Raw genomic sequence first — 16887 nt, forward strand, 5'->3', positions numbered from 1 at the left:
ATCCCGGGACTCCAGGATCATGACCTGAGCCAAAGGCAGTCGCTTAACCAACTGAGCCACCCAGGCGCCCCTAAATTACATAAGTTTTAACAAGGGAAATTTTAGAGTAAATATGAACAGTCCTAAAAATTTATGTACCATTTGAATGAGCGATTCCATCCTGGTGTTGCAGGATTGCAGGGTTCTTGTCTCACGGAGTCGAAGAATGAATCTCACGGACACAAAAGGGTGAAGTGAAGTGAAAGTTTATTAAGTGAAGGTAAGAGAAGAAAGGAAAGAAAAAAGCTCTCTAGAGTGAGAGGGGTCCCAAATGGGTGGCCACTGAGGGCTTTTAGGGGCAGGCTTTTGTTGAGAACTGACTGGGAAGCTTGTGGCCTTGAGATTCTTGTGCCATCTTGGTTTGTTCCCTTATCTCTTGTTCAGCTCTGTCTCAGCATCTCCACCTGCCAGGAATAGTTTGGGAGCCTAGAGTGGGGGGCTCCAATCTCTCCTGTCTATACCTTAACCCCTTCCCTACTCATGGGACAGGACCTGTGGCCAGAAAGAGCTGTACTGGGATTGTGAGGAATGACTGATTGTATACTTTTCAATTAGTGGGGGTTAGAGATAGCGCAAGTCTCCAAGGAATCTGGAAGCAAGACTTTCAGGATCTTGAGGGGCCGGCCAGCTGCTGCCAAGATAGTGTTACTTTTAAACATTAAGGCACTAAAGGCAGCCACGAGGTCCTTGAGGAAGGTCACGCTCTGCATGCTTCAGGTATCTATCAGTGGGCTGCAAACTGTGAGGAGATTTCAATTTAAGCTACATTTCTTTTGCTTTTGTTTCCCACATCACTGGGGCTATATCCTAAAGGACTATTCATGGACATGTGTAAAAAGTTATTAAGGGGTACCTGGGTGGCTCATTCGATTAAGCAACTGCCTTTGGCTCAGATCATGATCCTGGGGTCCTGGGATTGAGCCTCGCATTGGGCTCCCTGCTCAGCGGGGAGTCTGCTTCTCCCTCTCCCTCTTCCCCTCCCCCTGCTCATTCTCACTCTCTCTCTCGAATAAATAAAATCTTTAAATTAATTAATTAATTAATTGATTAATTAAAAAGTTATTAAGAATAAGCTTTACTGGGGCTCCTGGGTGGCTCAGTCGGTTTAGAGTCTGCCTTCGGCTGAGGTCATAGTCCCGGGGTCCTGGGATTGAGCCTCACATTGGTCTCCCTGCTCAGTGGGGAGTCTGCTTCTCCCTCTCCCTCTGCCTGCCAACCCCTCTGCTTGTGCTCTCTGTCAAATAAATAAATAAATCTTAAAAAAAAAATGAGCTTCATCATTAGAATTCATAACATAAAAATTTAAAATGATTTGGTATATTTACATATATTATGACCCAACCCTATGATAGAATACTATGCATATTTTATATAAATATAAATATAAGAATGTCTTAGATATGTTTTTATTAAGATTTTATTTATTTATTTGACAGAGAGATACATAGTGAGAGAGGGAACACGAGCAGGGGGAGTGGGAGAGGGAGAAGCAGGCTTCCTGCTGAGCAGGGAGCCCGATGCGGGGCTCGATCCCAGGACCCTGGGATCATGACCTGAGCCGAAGGCAGACGCTTAACGACTGAGCCTCCCAGGCGCCCCAGGTATAATAATGTTTTAGAAGAATATTTAGTGGGGCACCTGGGTAGCTCAGTTGGTTAAGTGTGCCTGTGGCTCAGGTCATGATCCCAGGGTCCTGGGATCAAGTCCCTCATTGGGCTCCCTGCTCAGCTGGGAACCTACTTCTCCCTCTCCCTCTGTCACTCCCCCTGCATGTGATCTCTCTCTCCCTCTGTCAAATAAATAAATAGAATCTTAAAGAAAAAGAAGAATATTTAGTGACATATTTTACATGTCATACCAAAAAAGAATAGGGAAAAATAAATTTATAAAACCGATGGACTTTATGATTTCATCTTTGGTTAAAATGTACAGATATATGCATAGGAAAAACACTGAAATTATGATATAAAATATTAATAGGTGTTACCTCTGGGTGGTATGCTTATAGATTTTTATATTCTTTTTTTTGGTATATTTTCCATATTCTACAATTAGCATGTATTCTTTCTATGATCACCTTTTCAAATTTATTTTTTAAAAACTCTCCTTGTTAGCTGTTTTACTGAATTTAAAGTAATGATTTTATATAGGGGCGCCTGGGTGGCTCAGTCGTTAAGCRTCTRCCTTCGGCTCAGGTTATGATCCCAGGGTCCTGGGATCGAGCCCCTCATCGGGCTCCCTGCTCAGCAGGAAGCCTGCTTCTCCCTCTCCCACTCCCCCTGCTTGTGTTCCCTCTCTCGCTGTGTCTCTGTCAAGTAAATGAATAAAATCTTTTTTTAAAAAAGTCATGATTTTATATTAAAAATAAACTCAATAGTTTAAGAACAAAGACAGTCCTTAGTACAGGCTAGAGAGAGTATCTTAGAAAATGAGGAAAGCATCACTTAGAAACATGCAAGAGAGCATGAAAAGGCAGCGATTCTCTCTGCCCCACCTCTCCGGAAGTTAAATGTCTATGGAGAATCCGGGAAGTAAGGGTATAATTTTTAAGTATTAGTAATGATTAATAGATTGTTCTTTAATTTTGCTTTAAAACAGTTTGCATAATGAGGAAAATTCATCAAGGATTTTAAACCTTGGCTTGATTCACCCCACTCGTCTTAGGGAGAAAGTAATTTTTCTACTTCCCACAGTCATTCAAAAGGACGCTGTGCTACCTTGTTCTCCCTGGTGGAAGAAAGATAGGTAGCGTGTCATCTTTGTACATACATCCTACTATTCAAGCATTCAGCAAGACAGAGTAGGGTATGAGCTGTTTCATTATGGATATGCAAAGTAGTGCCTCGTCTAATTCTTCCAGGAAAGAAATTTCTTAACAAATGACATAGCAGTAGGCATCAGGTGTTACAAATCCCAGCTGTCATCCACAGAACTAAGAGTGATGGGGGAAACAAAGGCAAAAGAAAAATTAAATTTTCTTACTACCTATAGCCCACTGACAAGTCCCTGAAACAGGCAGAGTGACATTCCTCTAGGAACTTGGCTGCCTCGCTCGATGTCAATAGGGCAGAAGGCAATCTTAGCCCGACCCCCAGGATCCTGTAAGTTACTTTAACATATAAAAATTCCTTTGCAAACTTCCTTTATCTCTACCCCCCAAGATACAGGTTGGCAATCATCCGCCAAGCATATGACACACTGATATACATCTGAAAGGTCTCATGACTAAGGTTTTACAAGACAGTAATAAATGACCTTTCCCCAACAATAGCTAGCCCCCTCAAGGTCATGGAAACCTTGCTTCCATAATTCCTTAGAGACTTTCGCTATCCCCCTCCCAACTTGAAAGTATATAATAGGCCACTCCTCATGACCCCAATGCAGCTCTTTCAGCCCACAAGTCCTGGCCCCATGCTTTCATAAAACCACCTTCTTTCTTGGCCATTGGCTTCAAACCCTAACATCTTTCCTACATAGCAGGATGTTATGAGAGATATCTTGGCAACTCCTATGCAGTAATGTTTAAGTTTTTGTTTTTTATTTTTATTTTTTTTAAAGATTTTATTTATTTATTTGAGAGAGAGAGAATGAGAGACAGAGAGCATGAGAGGGAAGAGGGTCAGAGGGAGAAGCAGACACCCCCCCCCCCCCCCCACCCCCCCCCCCCGCTGAGCAGGGAGCCTGATGTGGGACTCGATCCTGGGACTCCAGGATCATGACCTGAGCCGAAGGCAGTCGCTTAACCAACTGAGCCACCCAGGCACCCAAGTTTTTCTTTTTTAAAGAGTAGCATATTCCAGGGCGCCTGGGTGGCTCAGTCGGTTAAGCGTCTGCCTTCGGCTCAGCTCATGATCCCAGTGTTCTGAGACTGAGCCCCACGTCTCCCTGCTCAGCAAGGGAGCCTGCTTCTTCCTCTCCTTCTGCCCCTGCTCATGTGTGCTCTCTCTCTCTCTCACTCACTCTCTCAAATAAACAAATAAAATCTTAAAAAAAAAAAAAGGAATAATGTGAATGATAATAATTGTTAAGCAACAAAAGCCCATCTATCTGGTTCAACTCCTGCCCTCCCCAAAACAAAACAAAAACTGATACTGTCACCAACCAGACCCCAAAACCTGACCTTTACTGCTCACCTGCTTGTACCCACTGACCTTTGTCCCACATTTTTCCTTAAGCTCTTTTTTCTCCACCTTATCTCTTACTCTGGCAAAAGACCTGACCAGCCTCCTGTGAAGGAAACCGAAACTACACCTTGAGCAATAACAACTGCCCAGATGAAGAGCTCCAGCAGCCCAGACCACTCAGACCAGTTTGAGCTTAACTCCTGACTCACACCTGCGCAGATGGACCATGGAGTGACCCATGGAGTGACCCATGAAGTGACTGACACTACCCTTACCTCATTGTAATACTAAAATCCCCACCCCAGGAAGAGCACAAGCCTCATTTACATGACGATACAGTGTGTTTATAGGCATGTGTCCTTAAGGTGCAAACTTTACTTTATGCCTGCCTCTACATACAATGACAAGGCTCTCCTTTCTAAATATTCATCTTAACCCTAAATAAAAGGAACCCATTCACCCTTGCTTGGGGAGTAAGGGCTTTGGAAGTTATACTTACTTGCTCAAATAAAGTTTCCTTTGTGTGGTAACTGCACTCTTATTCATTCAGTTACCATGTGTACTAGACCTGTGAGTTGGTGAGAACCTCTTCCATTTAGCTCAGGGAAGACATTTGCCCAAAGTGCAGCCAGTCTTAAGATTACCCACTATCTTCACACTCTAAGGATTTTCTTAGTTTCTTCTGCTTCCAGAGACATTTTAGGGATATAGAACCAGGGAATGTATAACACAGACAAATAGGTCTCATCCAGGTAAATTCTCTAAGTACTATGCCAATTGTCTGGTAGTTAAGACATAAACCAAATGAAATGATATGATTAATACTTTTAGCTGCATTAAACTTAAAATTTCTATTTATCTAGAGCCTTAAAAACAAAGTAATCAATATAAAGGAGAGAGAAAGTGTTTGCAAGGCATAGAAAAAAAGATTAAGATCCATAATAAAGAACTCTTACGAAGAATGACAACCCAAACAAAAATGAGCAAAGATATAAACAGGTATATCACAGAGAAAGAAAAACCCAATAGCAAAAACATGAAAAGAAGCCACCGTGAAAAACAGTATGGAGTTTCTTCAAACGAATAAAAATAGAAATACCATACAATCCAGTAATTCCAATAGTAGGTATTTACCCAAGGAAAATGAAAACACTAATTCGAAAAGATACATGCACCCCTATGTTTTTTGTAGCATTATTTACTGTAGCCAAGATATGGAAGCAGCCCAAGTGCCCAATGACTGATGGATGGATAAAGAAGATGGAATGTTAGCCATAAAAAAGAATGAGATTGGGGCGCCTGGGTGGCTCAGTCGTTAAGCATCTGCTTCGGCTCAGGTCATGATCCCAGGGTCCTGGGATCGAGTCCCACATCCGGCTCCCTGCTCAGTGGGAAGCCTGCTTCTCCCTCTCCCACTCCCCCTGCTTGTGTCCCCCTCTCGCTGTCTCTCTCTCTCTGTTAAAAAATAAATAAAATCTTTAAAAAAAATGAGATTTTGACATTCGCAGCAACTTGGATGGGGATAGAGGTATCATGCTAAGTTAAATATGTCAGACAAAGAAAGATGAATACCATAAGATTTCACTTCTATATGAAATCTAAGAAACAAGCAATAAAAAAAACAAAGACAGATCATAAATACAGAAAACAAATTGGTGGTTGCCAGAGAGCAGGGGCTTAGGGGGATGGGTAGAATAGGTAAAGGAGATTAAGAGGTACAAATGTCCAGTTATAAAGTAAATAAGTCACAGGGATGAAAAGTACAACATAGAGAATATCATCAATATTGTAATAACATTGTATGGTGACAGATGGTAACTATACTTACAGTGAGCATCTTGTAATGTATAGAATTGTCAAATCACTATGTTGTAGACCTGAAACTAATATAACATTGTATGTCAATTATACTTCAATAGTTCATAAAAAAAAGGAAATGCAAATTTAAGTAATAAAAAGATCATTCATATCCTTCCAGTTGGAAACAAAGTATAAAGTCTGACAGCACCAAGTATAGGAGAGGATATGAGTTGCTGATAGGAGTTTAAATTGGTACAAACATTTGGAAACAAATTTGGCAATACATAGTAAAACTGAAGATGTGGTTACACCATGACTCAGGGCAATTTTTTTTACTACAGAGAAACTTGCCCAACATATACACAAAGAACACACAAGGATAGGGGCACTTGGGTGGCTCAGTCGTTAAGCGTCTGCCTTCGGCTCATGTCGTGATCCCAGGGTCCTGGGATCGAGCCCTGCATCGGGCTCCTTGCTCCACAGGAAGCCTGCTTCTCCCTCTCCCACTCACCCTGCTTGTGTTCCCTCTCTCACTGTGTCTGTCTCTGTTAAGTAAATAAAATCTTAAAAAAAAAAAACAAGGATATTTATTACACCTTTTGAGACAGTAATAAATAAAAACATAAAAACAGTCTAGTTCTCTATCAGCTGGGAAATGAATAAACAACGTGATTATTCATACAATGGATTTCCATAAGTAGTTAAAATGAGTAGATCATATCTACATGTATCAAGGTGGATAAATTTCAAAAATATTATACTAAGTAAAAATGAAATTAAATGGTAATAGGATACATTTGACATGCATAAAACAATGTTAGATAAGTATATATAATATATTTTTTTATTTAGAAAAAACATTCTTATTTTGAAGATTTTATTTATTCATTTGAGAGAGAGAGAGAGCAAGCACGAGCTAGGGGAGTGACAGAGGGAGAGGGAGAAGCAGACTCCCTGCGGAGCAATGCAGAACTCGATCTCAGGACCCTGAGATCATGACCTTAGCCAAAGACAGACACTTAACCAACTGAGCCATCCAGGTGCCCCTAGAGAAAAAACATTCTTAAGCAAAGATGATAAAATGTAAATATTTAAATTCAGAGTGGTGAGTAAATGGTTGTAATATTATTTCCTGTATGTTTTAAATATTTAATAATTAATTTTGTTTAAGTTATTAATAAGGAAACACTCAAATTTCTTTGGAGAAATATGAAAGCAAGGCATATGGAAGCAGTCTTGTAGGGCTCGAATTCATTAGTAGAGTTAATTTCATCCCAGTGATAAGTTCTTGATGTGAGAGTAAGCTCCAATTAAGCCCATGAACATCCTTTTTCAAGTTTACATTAAGTGTTGGACCGTTTTTATTTATCTCCCAAGGCATGTGTGACAAATAAAATTTAAAGTGTTTCTCAAGCTTTCTTTCACCTCTTATAGTTACTGATCAAAAGACAGGGTTAAGCAGTGAGAGACTTGTTCATTCTGACTTTTAATTAGTCTTTGTTAATTTTGCAAATTACTTGTCGTTGCCATTTCACAACCTCTCTGGGTCACTGATTTGAGCTGTTTGATTTTCTCTGGCATCAGATACATTTTATAAACATGTAAACAAAACATATTTTAAAAAAATCCAAACTAAAAAATATCTTTATGCCACCATTTGGTGACCATCACAGTAACTATTGGTTCAGTCAAGAATCATCAGTGGATGATTGGCTAAGTAAAAGTTTGATGAGAAACAATATATAATCTCAAGGGACACTGGGTGACTCAGTTGGGCATCCAACTCTTGATTTCAGCTCAGGTCATGATCTCAAGGCTGGCATTGGGCATGGAGCTGGCTTAGGATTCTCCCTCTCCCTCTACCCCTCCTGCCCCTCGCTAAAAAAGAAAAAAAAGATATAATCTCAAAATATCTCCCCACAAATTGCTTTTTACTTACAAAGAAAAAAACATAGTAACTTTACAGTGGAGAAACCATATAGACATTGCTTTAACACAAGTAGCTGCAGCTAACATCATGATTACTGGGACACATCAATATATGTAGGACATGATGCACTGAGAACAGTGTTGCTTCTGTATTACCCCCTTTTTTTAAGATTTTATTTATTTATTTTATTTGAGAGAGAAAGAGCACGCACACACACGCGTGAGTGGCAGGGAGGGGCAGAGGGAGAGAATCTCAAGTAGACTTGTGCTGAGCACAGAGCCCAATGCAGGGCTTGATCTCATGACCTGAGATCATGACCTGAGCCAAAACCAAGAGTCCGACACTTAACCAACTGAGCCCCCCAGGTGCCCCACTTCTGTGTTACTCCTGCTCCAAATGCATGACCTGAGTCTAAGCACGAGGGACCATCAGACAAATTCAAACTGAAGGACATTCTACAAAGTAACAAGCCTGATGCTTCAAAAATGTCAAAGTCACAAAGAAAACCTGAGGAATTGAATTCAAGATAGAAAAATCAAGCAAAATGGCAACTGCATGCAGTTACAAAATCCCAGATTACATTGGATCCTGAACCAAAACATTATTTTTCTTTTGTTTTGAATAATATCAATGGGTAATTGGTTGCACCTTGTTGCTTCTGTTAAGAAGCCTCAGAATGCAAATTTAATACAAAATACTTTAAGTATCTGCACCATAAAATGAGAATAAAACTGTGAAGCCACTGCAGTCTCATCTTGCCACCCCATAAGAATAGATCCAATTCAAAAAGGTATTTCTCCATACTCTGCTCTCAAGAATTACAAACAAGTTTGTCATAGCAAGATTGACAGAGAATTTCTAATACTTACAGGCCTTGTCTACAGATTCGTATCATAAATTCGGGGACTATTTGCAGGAAGCCCATTAGCTGATCTAGTCTACTGTAAAGCTGAAAAAAGAGAAAGATAATTAATAAGGCTGTCAGAACCAAATGACATTGGGTTTCACAGCTGCATTTAGAAACCCAGCAGGGGCGCCCAGGTGGCTCAGTCAGTTAAGCGCTGGGCTCTTGGTTTGGGTTCAGGTTATGATCTCACGGCCCTGGAATCAAGCCCCGCATGGGGCTCGGTGTTCACCGTGGAGGCTGCTTGTCTCTCTCCTTCTGCTCCTCCCCCTGCTCCTGCTTTCTCTCTTGCTCTCTCTCTCCGTCTGTCTCGAGAATGAATACATAAAAAAAAAGAGAGAGAGAAAGAAAGAAAGAAAGAAACACACAGCGGCAGTCAGTCCAGCCTTGGCTTTGAGGCAATAAATTCTACTTCCTGTATCTTTTTTTTCTACTTCCTGTATCATTTACACTTAGTGGAATTGTCATGAAGATGTGTGGTATGCCTACCAGTTTCTTGGACAGTGTTCTTCATAATTTTATATATTGACTGCAATATATAAAGTGAGTTTTTAGCTTTAGTTAAAAGTGAGCTTAGGGGCACTTGGCTGGCTCAGTTTATAGAGCATAAAACTCTTAATCTCGGGGTCATAAATTGAAGCCCCGCATTGGGCGTGTAGCCTACTTAAATATAATTTTTTAAAAAGTAAGCTTATTTTTCATTAATCATGTGACTTGAAGTTAATTACTTGACTTTTTGAGTCAAAGAGCTTTCATTTGCTAAATGATAGGATCAGAAATTTCTTGCCTCTGAGATTCTTTCCAGTTTTAGTTATGAATTATTCCAATTCTTTAGTCAACATTTAGATTATCAGTAAAAGTGGCATATTTCTTCTAAGACCAAAATAGAAAACCTATTTTATTTAAAAGAAATTCCTTATGGTGGCTTATTTTATGAAATATGTTAGATGCATGAAATGTGTAATTAAGAATAGAACAAACTTCCATGTACCCACCACCCAGCTAAAATACAGAACATTACAGTTTTTCATCTATCATGTTGGCAAAATCCTTAAGTTTGACAAAAAAAATCTTATTGGCAAGTCTGTAGGGAAACAGTCATTTTCATACATTGCTGGTGGGAGTGCAGAAATCGTATAAGGAGAATTTGACAATATCTAGCAAAATTACATATGCATTTAACCTTGGACAGCATATAACTCTAACTGTATCTCAAAGATATACAGGCAGAAATATGAAATGATGTATGTACAAGGTTATTCATTGTAGTATTTTTATCATAGCAAAATGTTGTAAACCATTCAATGTCCATCAATAAGGGAATGGTTTAAGAAATACTGGTACATCCATATGATGAAATCCTATACTTCTGTAAAAAAAAATGCTATGGAATATGGACAGTATGTTACCTTCTGTGTAAGAAAGAGGGACTATACATGTTTGTGTGTGTGTGTTATTTTTTAAAAGTAGCAATAGTAGGGTTAAACCAAAAACCAATATAAAATGGTTATCTAGGGGCACCTGGGTGGCTCAGTCAGTCAAGTGTCTGCCTTCGGCTCGGGTTATGATCCCAGGGTCCCGGGATCAAGCCCCACATCAGGCTCCCTGCTCAGCAGGAAGCCTGCTTCTCCCTCCCCTGCTCACCTGCTTGTTCTCTCTCTCTCTCTCTCTGTCAAATAAATAAATAAAAATCCTTTAAGAAAATTAAAAAGAAAATGGTTACCTATAGTGGAAGAAAAAAAACAACCAGGAAGCAGGAGATGTCAAATAACCATATGAAAAGATGCTCAACATTATATGTCATTAGGGAATTGCAAATTAAAACAACAGTGGTATACCACTATATACATATTAGAATGGCTAAAATCCAAAACACTGACAGCACCAAAAGTTAGCAAGGATGTGGTATAATAGGAACTGTCATTCATTTCTGGTAGAAATACAAAACGGTACAGCCACTTTGGAAAATAGTTTGGCAGTTTCTTATAAAACTAAACATACTCCTACCAAATCATACCCCTTAGTACTTGCCCAAATAAGTTAAAAACATATCCACCCAAAACCCTACACATGGATGTTTATAGCAGCTTTATTCATAATTGTTAAAACTTAGAAGCAACAAGACGTCTTCAGTAGGTGAATGGATAAACAACTGTGGTACATTCAGAGAATGGAATATTACTAAGTTCAATAAAAAGAAATAAGCTATCAAGGGACAAAAAGACATGGAGGAATCTTAAATGCATATTGCTGGGGCGCCTGGGTGGCTCAGTCAGGTAAGCCTCCAACTCTTGGTTTCAGCTCAGGTTGGGCTCAGGTCCTGATCTCAGGGTCGTGAGGTGGAGTCCACCTCCGGCTCTGGCTGAGTGCCGAATCAGCTTGAGACTTTCTCTCCCTCTCCCTCTGCCCTCCCCACCACACTCGCTTGCGCTCCCTTTCTCTCTAAAATAAATAAATAAATCTTTTTTAAAAATGCGTATTGCTAAGCAAAAGAAGCGAATATGAAAAGGCTATGTACTGTATGACTCCAATTATATGGCATTCTGGAAAAGGCAAAAGTATGAAGACAGTAAAAAGATGAGTGGTTGCCAGTAGTTGAGGAGGTGGGAGGAAAGAAGGGACGGATGAATAAGTGGAACATAGGGGATTTTGGGGGCCCTGAAACTATTCTGCATCATATTGTAATGGTGGATACATGTTATACATGTGTCAAACCCCATAGAATGTACGACACAAAGAATGACCCTTAGTATAAAACATGGTCTTTGGTTAATAATAATGTATCAACATTGGCTCATCAATTGTAACAAATGTACCACACATTAATGCAAGATGTTAATAAAGGGGAAAGGGTGGAGGATGGGGGAAGGGGGAAGGGTAAGAGAGTATATAGGAACTCTGTTCTTTCTTTTTTTTTTTTTAATTTTATTGGAACTCTGTTCTTTCTGTCCATTTTTCTGTAAACCTGAAATTGCTTTCAAAAGATAAAATCTATTAAATAAGAGATGGAAATAAACCTTTCTGAATGAAATTTGTCAGATGGTTTTGATCTGGAACCTTGCAAATGTGGCTATTAAATAACTTAAAAACATAAGGTTAACTTAAAAAAATAAAAGAACAAAACAATCCCTAAAAATCTAAGCCAAACTGAAACAAGTGAGCTTAATTCTACATGAAGTTGATGGCACAACCAGAGAAGAGCTATTTCAGGTGATCGTGAAAGCAATATTTTGACTACATTTTTTTGTGGGATATATTTTAAAGACTATAGGAATGACAAAGAAATCTTAACCTATATTTAGTTGTTTTAGTGTTAATTAAAATACTGTGATTACTCTTTTGAAACTGTTATTTTAAAAATACTTATGCACATATATTTTAATAAAAATATTAATCATTAACAATTAATAATTACATATTTGCTTTTTCCTACCATATATTTTAATCATATACTTTGATCCTTCCTGAAAACAAATAATTATGTTAATGTTATAAAAACAAAATTTTTATCTTAAGAGAACAGAGATAAAATATAAAATAAAAAATTAGCTGAAATTTCTAATCTTCAAATTAAATAGAAATTATCAATATGAACTCATTACTTACTTTTCTCTTTCAAAAAAATGGTTATTTCCTTGTTCTGCTAACTGGAAAGGTCTGGAAGTAATAATAACTTATTACTTATTAATAAGTTAATAATAACTTAATAGGGATGCAACAAGCAACACTAGTGCCCAGAGTGTAGTCTCAAAATACTAAGGAAGCAAATTCTATGGTGAAATAGCTAATTTCAGATCTAGAATAAGAAATATACTTGGTGAATCTGGGGCCTGAAAACCAGGAAGCTATCAAACACTACAGGGGTTATGTCAAAATGACCAAGAGCCAAACTGAAGAGGCTCTGCTGGCTGAAATTGGCAACAATATGAGCATCAAAAAGAATAATAAGGCACTTATCATATGATCTAATTGAGTAAAAGGATTCAGAGAAATGATTTCATTTTTAGGAATTTCTAAAAAAATTAAATCAAATCTATAGTGACAGAAAGCAGATCAGCAGTTGCTTTGGGCCAGGGATGGGGTAGGACTGACTGACTGCAAAGGGGTGCAAAAGAACTTTTTTGATGATGGAAATGTTTTATACCCTGATTGTGGTGGTAGTTACATAGGCATATACATTTTTCAAAACTCATTCAATTGTACTCTTTCATGGGTGCATTTTATTGCATATAAATTATACTCGAAGATAATGTATTTTTAAAGAAGTAATCATTGCAATGGATAAAAAATATGTAAAAATCCTGCCGGAATTCTTAATAATTCTTAATTTTTTAAAAAGATTTATTTATTTATTTATTTTGACAGTGGGGGAGGGGGAGAGAAAGAGGGAGAGAGAGTCGTAAGCAGACTCCATGCTGAGCACAGAGCCTCACCTGGAGCTGACTCGTGACCCTGAGATCAGGACTGTGAGATCATGACCTGAACTGAAAGTAAGAGTCCGATGCTTAATCAACTGTGCCACCCAGGCACCCCTTAATAATTCTTCTTTTTTTTTAAGATTTTATTTATTGGTCAGAGAGAGAGAGTGTGTGTGTGCAGGAGCAGGGGGAGTGGCAGGCAGAGGGAGAAGCAGGCTCCCCACTGAGCAGGGAACCCATCTCAGGATTCCATCCCAGGACCCTGGGATCATGACCTGAGCCAAAGGCAGATGCCTAACCAACTGAGCCACCCAGGCATCCCAATAATTCTTTTAAAAAAACCTTTTTGATCACCAAATTGCTAGGTTACCAGCTCATTATTCTAAAAATTGATAATATGCAAATTATCAAACATATACTTCTTTTCCTATATGGGCTGGACTTCAAGGAACCTACTCATTGATGAGGGAGAGTTCTTTATAGAAGCACTGCAGTTAATAAATGTAGAAGGAATGATAAAATTAGATTGTCATTTTTGAATCTTTTATGAAAGGATGGATCTAAGCAATGATTACCAGTGGTTGCTAAAACCACGGGGTAAAAGGCTGATGAGGTACCTTATTCTTATATGTATTGATGGATGAGGTTGACCACATTTGAACCTGCTGATTGCCAATCAGACATTATGTGCCTCTCGATGTGATACAATAGATAGTATATAGCATCATGTATGAAGTAGTCTTGCCTAAATAAATAAACCTGAATCTAAAACAAGCCTCTTCGTGGGGCACCTGGGTGGCTAGTAGGTTGAACACTGGGGTCTTGATTTTGGCTCAGGTCATGATCTCAGGGTTGTAAGATCAAGCCCTGCATCCGGCTCTGTGCTCAGCACGGAGTTGGCTTGAGATTCTCTTTCTCTCCCTGTCCCTCTGCCTCTCCCCCCACTCTCTCTCTCTAAAATAAATAAATAAAAACAGAGAGGGAGGCAAACCATAAGAGACTCTTAACTATAGGGAACAAACTGTGGATTGCTGGAGGGGAGGTGGGTGGGAGGATGGGGTAACTAACTGGGTGATAGGCATTAAGGAGGGCACTTGATGTAATGAGCACTGGGTGTTATATGCAACTGATGAATCACTAAATTATACCCCTGAAACTAATAATACACTATGTGTTAATGAAATTGAATTTAAATTTTAAAAATATATAAGAAAATAAATAAATAAATAAATAAATAAATAAATAAATAAATAAAATCTTTTAAAAATAAAATAAAATAAAACAAGCCTCTTGGGGCACCTGGTTGGCTCAGTTGGTAGAGCATGCAACTCTTGATCTCAGGGTTTTAAGTTCGAGCCCTGTGTTGGGTGCAGAGAATCCTTAAAAAGTAAAATCTTAAAAAAACAAAAATCCAAACCTCTTAATCTAACTTTGTTTATAGGACATACCATTCTATACTCATTAAATTGATAAAACTCGGTAAGTCTGATCTTAGCAAGCTTGATGAAGATGTGCGACATTGGAAACTGTCACATCCTACTGGTAGGAAAAGAGCAGTTTGGCCCATCCCTTTGTTTTTGACAATCTTTAACCCTAGGGAAAAAATCACCTTCTTGCCGCTAGGTGGTGCTTATTGGCTTATCGGTTTATTGCATTGTCTTCTATTACATTGCTTCATTTCTCTTATTACTTCTAGTGGATCTCTGGAGGAAAGGACTAGAGTCTCACCAAGAAGTTGTAATCTAGATCCAGTCAGCCATATCAGCCATATGAGCCGTATCTGCTTTCTGGCTTTGCACAATGTTGGCCCTGGGGACAAATTACTGACGCTTGCTGTCTCCTTAAGGCACTTACTTAATTCAGTTCCTTAGCAATATCTATCTTTAATACTGTGTCAAGGGTATTCTTCTGAAGAATATGTTTTTCAATATATTCTTATTATTTTCAATTAGACCATAATAAGAATAGCTACATTCTCTATGTTAAGTTGTTTTTGTTTTTGTTTTTTAGTTTGAGATCATTTCAAAGCTACAGAAAAGGATGCAAAGAAATCCTATGTATTCTTCACCCAGGACCCAGGTTCTCCTACTTATTAATATTTTACCATTCTCTCCCTCTCCCTTTCTTTCTTCCTCCCACCCCCCACCTTCTCATTATCTCTCGTACATGAATATACAAGATATAATCATATATAATTTTCTAAACCATGTAAGAATAAGTTGCAGACACGATGCCCCTTGGCTTTATAAACAAGGGCACTATTCTACACAACTACAGCATACCTATCAAAATCAAGAAATTAACATTGATACAGTACTATCTAATCCACAGACTTCATCCATATTTCAATTATCCCAATACTGTCCATGATAACAAACATAAAACGGAACAAAATAAGCAAAAAAAAAACAAAACAAATAATTTTAAATTTTTTATTGTATTTCTTTATTTGACAGAGAGAGAGAGCCAGAGAGCACAAGCAGGGGGCATGGCAGAGGAAGAGAGAGAAGCAGACTTCCCGCTGAGCAGGGAGCCCCACGTGGGGCTCGATGTGGGGCTCAATCCCAGGCCCCTGGGATCATGACCTGAGCTGAAGGCAGACGCTTAACTGACTGAGCCACCCAGATGCCCCAACAAATAATTTTTTTAAAGCCTTCCTATTTTCCCCTTTCCTTTCTGTTCTGGACCCAACCCAGAAGCACGCACAGCATTAGGTTGTCATGTATTTTCTTCAATCTGGACAGTTTCTCGGGCTTTTCTTGTCTTTAAGATCTTGACATTTTTGAAGGTCAGACATTTTGAAGGCTTTCAATTTGGGTTTGTCTATTGTTTCCTCATGATTAGATTCAGGTTATGATTTGAGGGGCAGGAATATCACAAATGTGATGCTGCGTTCTTAGTGCATTGTATCAGGAAATCTACAATGTTATTTTGTTCTGTTACAGGTAATGTTAGTTCTTATTTTGTTTTTCCACTGCAAACTCATTAATTAGTTATTAATCTGAAAGTAATTTCTAAGTATTTTATAGGGAGATACTTTGGGATGATGTAAATATCCTTTTTCTCATCAAACTTTCACCCACTATTTTGCCTGAACCATTAATTACTAGGGTTGTTACCACATGGTGATTTTCTAATTACATTATTTCTTCTACATTAATTAGTTGGCATTCTACCATAAAGTAGAGCTTTCTATTTATTTATTCATTTCCTTGTATCAGTGTAGATTTATGGATTCTTATTTTATTCAGTAGTTTATAATCCATTATTAATATTATTTATTTTGGTGCTCAATTTGTTTCGTATTTGGCCAGTGGGAGCCTTTTCCAGTTGAATCCTGTGTCGTTTAACATGATCCCAATATTTTTTTAAGATTTTATTTATTTATTTATCTATTTATTTATTTTTTAATATTGTATTTATTTGTTTGTTTGTTTGTTTGTTTGTTTATTTGACAGAGAGAGAGACAGCAAGAGAGGGAACACAAGCAGGGGGAGTGGGAGAGGGAGAAGCAGGCTTCCTGCTGAGCAGGGAGCCTGATGTGGGGCTCGATCCCAGGACCCTGGAATCATGACCTGAGCCGAAGGCAGACGCTTAACCGACTGAGCCACCCTGGGACCCCAACATGCTCCCAATATTTTTTGAGAGCTTCTTTATTTTCTGGAGCAAGCA

General features: G+C 38.6%; 1 long non-coding RNA gene across 1 annotated transcript in view; it reads left to right on the forward strand.

Moving 5' to 3' along the window:
• The window catches only part of LOC112835972 (uncharacterized), a 27721-nt gene extending 23069 nt beyond the window's left edge, over positions 1-4652 (forward strand). The window contains exon 3 of the long non-coding RNA XR_003211350.2: positions 4215-4652. This is a non-coding gene — a long non-coding RNA (uncharacterized lncRNA). The remainder of the gene's footprint in view (positions 1-4214) is intronic.
• The last annotated feature ends 12235 nt before the right edge of the window (positions 4653-16887 follow it).

Source organism: Callorhinus ursinus, unplaced genomic scaffold, assembly GCF_003265705.2.
Source record: "Callorhinus ursinus isolate GAN/ISIS: 27379988/994484 unplaced genomic scaffold, GSC_fseal_2.0 scaffold4, whole genome shotgun sequence".
NCBI classification, from domain to species: Eukaryota; Metazoa; Chordata; class Mammalia; order Carnivora; family Otariidae; genus Callorhinus; species Callorhinus ursinus.